The sequence below is a fragment of the Triticum aestivum genome, chromosome 3D, assembly GCF_018294505.1.
Source record: "Triticum aestivum cultivar Chinese Spring chromosome 3D, IWGSC CS RefSeq v2.1, whole genome shotgun sequence".
Classification (NCBI taxonomy): Eukaryota; Viridiplantae; Streptophyta; class Magnoliopsida; order Poales; family Poaceae; genus Triticum; species Triticum aestivum.
In genome coordinates, this window is record NC_057802.1 from 555475081 (window position 1) to 555483813 (window position 8733).

At 39.1% G+C, this 8733-nt stretch overlaps 2 long non-coding RNA genes across 2 annotated transcripts; both read left to right on the top strand.

The window, feature by feature from the left end:
- The first annotated feature begins 2950 nt into the window (after window positions 1-2950).
- Window positions 2951-4850, top strand: LOC123075394 (uncharacterized). The gene is made up of 3 exons (XR_006436132.1): window positions 2951-3139; window positions 3399-3453; window positions 4751-4850. It is a non-coding gene; the product is annotated as an uncharacterized lncRNA (long non-coding RNA).
- A 117-nt stretch (window positions 4851-4967) lies between these two features.
- On the top strand, window positions 4968-6146 carry LOC123075395 (uncharacterized). Its single transcript, XR_006436133.1, has 3 exons — window positions 4968-5028; window positions 5347-5441; window positions 6029-6146. It is a non-coding gene; the product is annotated as an uncharacterized lncRNA (long non-coding RNA).
- The last annotated feature ends 2587 nt before the right edge of the window (window positions 6147-8733 follow it).

Genomic DNA, 8733 nt, shown 5'->3' on the forward strand with positions numbered 1-8733 from the left:
CCACTTCGCCGCCACCAACGCCCCGCAGACCTCGCCGCCACCCCTCAAACCGCGCTACCGTGGACCTCTCTCCTTGTCTCCCTCGCACCACGCCGCGAGATCCGTCGTCCACTGCGCGCCGTCAGTTCGACCGAAGAGCAGCGGGGGTAGAGACGCAGGGTGAGGAGCACCCGTCGGAGACGCTTGATGCGGATCCCCCGTCACTCCTCCTTCTATGCCCACTGCTGGTGCTCCCCCGTCACTCCTCCTTCTCCATCGTGAGGCGCTGCACTTGGCCGCAGTTCTACTCCAGGTTCTAACCCCCCTCCCCCTCTCTCTCTAATCGATTTGTTATCTCTAGGTGCTCATCTAGGTCTTCTGTTGCCCCGTTGATGTTCTAGGGTTAGGATTTTCTATTGGATTGGTGACTGATGTGAGCTGGTAATATGTCATGCTCGGCCATCCCGTTGCAGGTGCTCATCTTCTCCCATCTTTCTCTGTTCGTGTTTTAGTTGAGCGGCTGTATTTTAAGCAAGGATTGTGCCTTAATAGATCTATCTACTATTATTGTCAGGCTTTCTTTTTTGTGTGGGGTTTGCTTATGTTTGGTTTTCATCATTTGTGGCAGGATGTTTGCTGTCAAAATCTTGTGCTGCTGTGTACCAGTCATTCACCTATTTTGTTGATAATGGAGTATCTGCTGAGTATCTTTTTTGGAGCTAATCTTATATTTTTCTTCAGGTTGCCACCAATGGGAATACAGCCAATGGACTGGTTTTGCTTGTCAGCGACCAAAACAAGAACAAGTCAATTCTTATTTGTACATATTCAATTTGTGGATGATTGGAGGCTCTGTGTTCATAGTTTATATAGGTCATCTTTATATCTGGGCCATGGTCGTTGTGATTCAAATATTTTATGGAAACAGAGCTTTTTAACCTACTTAGAAGATTGAGCGAAGAGAGACAGCTGCAAGGGTCCAGGTTGCCGAATTGGTAGCTTATAGGGCATTCTGATTATACTATTATTTTGAACCAGTAAATCGTCAATGAATTAGCTATCACCAATTTAATATATTTCAAATGTACATATATTCTTGTGGGAACAAGTTTTATCACACTTCTTCACAGCATTCTTAATCAGGAGCTTGATAACAGAATAACTTCAGATTACTTGATGTATAAGGTCGTCAGCAGCATAATAAAGTATCCAAAGTTTAATCGCTATTTACCTTTATAAATTGCAGGTACGGCTCAATATATATGCCAGTATGCAAATAATTTCCATTGATGATGATCAGTTTAGAAACTTCACGTCATTTTAAGAATCTTTTTAGCTTATTACATTGTTCTAACATACTAATATGTGTAAAGAACTTATCGAAAACAGAGTAATAGACTGTATTCTGCACATGACATTTATCACCTGGTTGGTACTGAATTTTGTAGGGAGCTGGATAGTACATATAAAACTATGTAGGAAAAACTGTTTCTTGCACATTTATATAGATTGTGATATAACTGCATTGTTTGTTACTTTGTTTGCATCAGGTTAGTTAATAGGTCTGTGCAAATCAATTCTTGCAACCACCTATCTACTCTCTGACTTGGTTCTATAAATATCGATGTTTGTGCTCAGTATAAGCACACCATCTCCTTTGGTAGTTCCAGTTGAGCAGATCATTTTCAGCTTCCAGGGTTGTTATCAGTTTCCTCATTGGTGCCCTCAATGGATAGACATGAGTGAGTGCTCGTGGAAGCGCGCTGCAAACATGTCGATGGTGGCTGCTGAAGCTTGACTTTGGCAACGAGTCCAGGTGGCCATTGGCACAGACATGTCATCCGTGAGCTTTAGTTCCAGGCGAGATTCCAAGAGGTTTGCTCTATTATGCTTGCAAATTTGATTGTGAGAATTACAAGATTGGACTGATTTGTGAAGCAATGGAGTTTATTGTTTGCCTTGGGTAAATTAGGTTAATTTGATATGATACTATGTATCTGCTAGAAGGTCTATTAATTATAAAATAATAACAGTGATGGCACCAAGCATAGATCTAGCCACGATAAGTAAATGTGGCAGGCAAGTTTCATGTCTAAATATGTATCTAACAAGCCATTATGTTCCAGGAAATCTACATCTTGCATTGATTAATTGTTGTAGTGAAGCAAAGGGTCACATGTAGCATAATTTGACATAAGGCAATCATTTCTAGATAACTTCCTTCCCAGTGGTATAATGTCTCTTGTGTATCTTAAGCTAATGCTAGGCATAGTTGGAGTATGTGCCTCAAAGTGTCTTTACATTGTCTCTTCTGTTGTGCTTGAACTCAGGCGCATAAAGGGAGCTCTTGTCCGCAATTCCAGTGGCTAGCGCACAGGATCTCCGTTCGACTGTCTCCCCAGCAAGCAAGGTAGATCATGCATAGCTTGCTGCTCTGAATCTATCTTCATACTGTTGATCACGTAGAATACACAGAACTAGGCTATTTGTTTATGCTGAACAGAAGGTGACTTGACACTTTATTTCTAGATCCAGATGGGTTGGTTTTGAGTTATTGTTTGGGTTAGTAAATTTTCAAACCATGCCTCTGTTAACATTTAGAGAAAACTACATGTTTTTATTTTGGGTTGTAGTTCAGAGAGCACTTCCATGTCGCCGTGAATGTTGGCTGCTGCTCTAACATGCTTATTTGTCTCATTTTGCTTGTTCTTTTTTTCTTATATGGTGATCTCCTTTTTCCTTATGTTAGCAGTGAGTTGTTTCTGTTTTTCTGGTTTTCCATTGCTCCTAAAATGTACATCGAAATCAGTGTGGTTGTATTCAGAGAGATGAGCTACTATGTAGACATTATTTGTTTTTGTTATGTACCTGGTTACTTAATAATCATTCTTGATATTCTATCCTTCTCTGTGACGTCCGCCTGCAGGTTGGTATTCTATCCCTCTGAGATGCACATGATTTAGTTGAGCCAGCGTTGGTTACATGTATTGTCCCTTCTGTTATCTCTAATGGCAATATTGGTGATTCTCACATTGTAATGGGTGGGCGTTCTTCGATTTTTCCTGCAGAAAATGTCCGTGGATGCATTGTTAGGTGACAAGTTGCTGTGGGTTGTACGATTTCCATCTCTCATCAGTTGAAATTTTCACCTGGAATACCGGTTAGATCTCAACACTCCACCCTTCTTCCACATCTCTCTACCTGTCTCTCTCGATTTGATTTTGTCTCTAGCATTGTTGCTTCCCATATATAGTTTTTCATGAGTCATACGTGGGTGTATGATTTATTGCAGTATGATAAACATTAACTGAATGTATGATTTATATTCACTATATTTGCGAAAGTAGGATGAATTCTGTCACGCCGAATTATTATCATGTTTGTGGCTCAACTAATTGGTGCTTGCCTTATTTGACTAGGTGGCATACGTGTTGTTAAATTTGGTCAGGCAGCTTGGAAGCAGATACAAATAAGGTGAGTTTAATATTTTCTATTCCTTTTTTGGTTGTGATCATGCAATTTATAGTTGAATCAGGTAACGATTTTTTTGATATGGATAATAGCAGACTGGATATATATTTAGCCATCAAACTACAAATATTAGTTGTTCACGCATAGATAATATTTGGCCCTTAACCTGACGGCTTGCCACTGATCTGTTAGGCACGTACTCATGTTTTCCTTGACACATTGTCAAATGGACATGATCTGTCAAGAGCGCGCCCTAAGATTTTGAAATTTTAGACTTTAATCTGGAAGGCAAGTGTTCCAGAAAATAAATCTGTTGGTTTAATTCATTTCGTCAAGTGATTATTTGCATCTTCCTTTCTTTGCTTCACAGGACAAAGATTTCCTCGGTAAGAAAACAAATGGGTGAGACCAGCGCCATCCTCTCTGCCCGACTTGCTGCCATTCGTTGGATGATTTTGGCAACATGTTCAGGGTTAATCGATTGAATCAGTAGGGTAATGCCCATGTTGTCAAAGAGAAGCAGAGCTTGAGAAATCTGAAAGTGCTTGATAATTTATGTGGACAGAAGAAGGCCAAGAGTGCATAGGGAGTTATTTGTACTACAGAAAAAGGAATGTCCTGGTTCAGTTTACACATTTCAACTCACACCTTTTAAAGAATATAACATGTGGTTGAAAATTGATTAATTGAGAAGTTGAGAATCTGAAAATATTTGTCTATAATGCATCTATTTGTGTGTCAGGCACTTCTCTTTTCTCACAGAACACAACCTTATAGTATGTTTTTGGGACATATTTTGAATCCTCACACTAGATCCGACAGTATCTTTTCGGCACAGATTTTGAATCCTCACACTAGAGCAGAGGCAAAAAATTAATAGTTGCATTAATTATAGGAATTATAGGGCCACAGTTCAGGTACATAAACTCCTAAAGCCAATAGAGAAAGGTAGAAACACAAATGTGAAATGTTAATGTTTTGGTTCTGAGGTGTTGGCTCTTGTCCCCATATGGTGTAGTTTCATCAGACAACAATTCTTATTAACTGACTTTGGTCTAGCATTAGTTGGTACCACAAAAGTAATTTAGCTAAGGCTTCAAATTGGATGTTGTGTTTTCCTCTTCCAGTGCAGAGCCAATAAGATGAAAAGGTAGATTTTAATCTCAGTTATGCATCTCCCGGGTCTCTTTTATGCTCATTGTTGCTACATGCTTGCTTCAGAGAGGACTATGTTAGTTTACTTCCCACTGATGTTGTATATAGTTGCATGTTTTCTTAGACTATTTTATTTGACCTACAGAAATGTTCCCTTGCTTTGGTTGGATGGGTGTAGGAGCAGCAAGCATCGCCGCCACACGGAAAACTCCAGTAACTTCTTGCCCCTTCCAGCCTCGGTGAGATGGCATCGTATTTTTTGTATGTGTACATTTCTGCTTGTGGTGGCATTTTTGCAATCCTTTACTTTGGGTTTTGATTTTTTTTCGTTTCATGGTTGTTGTCGCAGGATTACGAACGACTTCAAGCTGAAGGTGTTGAACCATGCGATGCAAGAATTATTATTTTGGGCTCCTATGGAAGGTATTATTCTCGTGCAAAACCCTATTCTCCCCTATTTCTTGATCTATTAGGGTCATAAATCTGGAATCGTGGTTTACTACTTGAAAGTCCATGGTCAGTCTTAGCCTCATTCTCTTGATTAACAGCAGATTTATGCTCTTCCTGTTGTATTCAGTCAAGGAACGTACATAGATATTAGAAGCTATACACTATAATGGAATTTCTTGTGCTCTCGTATGGAAACCTGCAACACAGTGAATGTTTTATTTGTCGATGACAATGAATTACTCATGTTTTGTCTAAAAAATGTGAAACAATTCTTATTTGCACTTTCTGCAGACTCATGTAATTGCTGTCAAGAACACTGTCAGTTCAGCGGTTGTCATCATGCAAGCAATTGGCCGCTGATCTGCTTGCTCTTTGTACTACTAAAGGTAAATTTTGAACAATTTTTACTGCCATTGTTGCAAGGAAAGTTGGTGACGCTGGCGTGTCTCAGTAGATGCAAAATAACATATGGTGGCGTAGAATGAACCTATACTTTCCATAGTGTATTTGACTTCTATTCATACTTGTGTACAGCCATATGAACCTATATATGCTATCTGAATTTAGTGGCGGTTTATTTCAATTTCTCTCTTGGTCAGTAAGTTCGCACCAAAGAGATTGCATATGTGGTCTACTGAAGTTGCAGATATAAGTTCATTGCATCAAAAAGTTTCATTTCTTCACTTTTATGTAGTGATGCCAATAATGTTTCAATTTAAAAAAAATCGACTACATATGTGAGTGTGAATATATAGGTAGTGCAATTAAGTACTCTCAAGATATTAATGTCTATCTTTTCTGCACTAATTGTTTATTCCTTGTTTTGTTTGTACTGTTGCTTTGCCACTGACCCATAAAATTGGATGTTCTTTCAAGAAGAGTCTCTCTTTTCTACACTAATTGACTTTTTCCCTCCCACCCGGGTATGAAAGGCAGTGTTTTTTTCCCTCCCAATAAATTACACTATTTTCAGGTGGCATCATACGGCGAAGCAGGGGATATGGATCAGAAGCCGCAATGGTGCGCGTGACGACATGTCTAACACTTGCCTGACCCTGGACTCTGGCTTCTTCTTGCAAGTAAGCTCATTTTTCTCTTCTACACCCCCCCAACTCATGTGAGGATCTCTGGTTGGATTTGGGTAACCAGACCCCAAGAGATGTAATCCTATTTGGATATAAATTGTCTATGCTAGCTTGATTTAGTTAATAGGAGTAGATTTTATAGATGAACTGTGTATGCTAGCTTGATGGGGTATCCATTAACGTCTAAGGTTTCACAAGGAAATGAGTTTCTTGCATTCTCATGTTGAAAAGGATTAAAGAAACCTAGCAGAATATGGTTTCAAAGTTTTAGTTTCTTATTGGGTTCATCCACAAGGTTTGCCGAAAGTTATCAACTTGCTTTGTAAAAAGGCTTTGTATCATGTATCTTTGTTTGTGCAAGAAATCCAATTGGAATTGGTCTCTTGTCATGTGCATGTACTTTCTTTATTGCTTATATATTTCAACCACTTATCTAAGTTGTCTCTAAACCATTTTCGATGACTCAGGTTGACCATACTATTGTGAGGATCTCGGCCAGGATCATTCTTTATATCATGTTGGATCATCTTCGAATTTGTAGAGTAATTTATTGTCTAAAAATGTACTCACAGAACACAATCAGTGTGGTCGTGCTTTTCTACACTTCTGTCAAGAGCAATGGGATATGTATTCTGTACTGTACGGCTACCCTCTAATGCATTTCTCAGACTTCAGTCTCTCTCTTTCTGCACAAATGACTTGGTCTAATTATTATGAAAGACCTGTGGAGTGTGTTGCTTTCTATATAAATAACTCGCTCTAATTCTGATTTATCATATTGCATAGCTTTTGATCTATTGCATTTTTCCAAACTTGATGCGTCAAGATTTGAGCTACTATATTGAAAGCAAAGGTAAAATTCCAATGCACTCTCCAGCAGCATGCTCATATCGCCTACTAATCCATTATGTTCCTACTTTTATTTACTTTTATCAAACTTAATGACAAGTGGTTATCTTTTGTGGTCTGATGAATACGCTGAACTCGATGTTGCCTTATAATCTCATAACGGTATTGAACTCAATTATGTGTTTCTTATGTCACAAACGAATGTTTCTTCTTCACTTTATTTTGTTATCATGTTTGAATTCATACGCTAAACCAAGATTTCTACTAACTTAGCACTACTTGCTTCACCAAAACGTTGGGACCGGCACCCTCGCGCCAAGGCGCGCTGCCGATCTAGTTTGTACGATCCACGGATCGATCGCTCCAACTCCTTGTCCCTTCGTTTCTCATAGGCAGCCAGCGCACGGACTGGCGACAGAGGCCGGCGGCTGCCTTGGAGACGGCTAGAAGCAGGGCCGGCGGCGAGCGGACGCCAAACACCCAGGCATTCTACCTCGTTCCTCAACCCCTCCTTTCTCTCATATCTGAATAATTGGTCTTGTCTGGCCGGCCAGGGATTGATTCATTGATAGACCTAGGGTTTAAATTTGGGGATTTTTTGTTGGGGACAAGAGAAAATTGTATTTGTGGGTACTGGATATTATAAAATCGCAGTATTTCTTTGAGATCCTCCACCAAACTATCCCGTACTTGCATCATAGTTCATACTTAGGTGCCATCTGCAGTTCTGCATATAGATTCAGATAGGATCTACAAGTATTTTTCCTTATGATGCATTGATCTTCATAATCAGTGCATATATACAAACCCTTGTATAAGGACTTTTTGTCACTACTTTAGATCACTAAAGTAGTGATCTAAATGATCTTATATTTCTTTACGGAGGGAATAATACAATACAAGTAGTTGCTGCAAAGTTCCGTACTATGAACTTGTTACTTGTTGTAGCTCGTTTTCTTATTTATCATGATGACTTTTCTAATGATGACCGTGGAACAATAGGAGAGAAACTTCTCACTTATATAATTCAAGTGAAAAGGCATGCTTCTTTTACTAGTTGTGGTGATGTTCAAGGTTTGGCCATGAAGATGGTTCAAAATGAGAAACAGTTGGTATTTCCATTGGTATACAAACTTATTGAGATGGCTTTGATATTGCCGGTGTCATCGGCATCTGCTGAGAGACCTTTTTCAGCCATGAAGATTATCAAGAATAAACTACATAGCAAGATCAATAATATGGATATGGTGATTTCCAAGTATCAGATCAAATACATGGAAACATATATGTAGTTGTGTCGGTGTCCAAAACGAGAACTTTCCTATAGCCAAAGATAGCACATCTGAAATCTAGTATATATAGCAAAATCTTATTGGAGGGGAGGGTGGGAGAATAGAACTATTTAAACAGAGAAATTTGGTATCTTTTTATTATGTTACGAGAAGTTTTGGTATCTTCGGGATTGAAGATCAACTTCAAAAAGAGTGAACTATTCTGTTTCGGGCGCGCCAAGGAAGAACAGAAAACTAATATACATTTGTTTGAATGTGAATTGGGATCTTTACCATTTAGTTATCTAGGTATACCATATCATCATCGAAAACAAACCAACAAGGAATGGAAGTGCATAGAGGATCGATTTGAGAAGAAGCTAATTTGTTGGAAGGGCAACATCATGTCTTATGGGGGTCGGTTGATTCTGATTAATTCAGTACTTACAAGTAAGCCAATGTTCCAACTATAT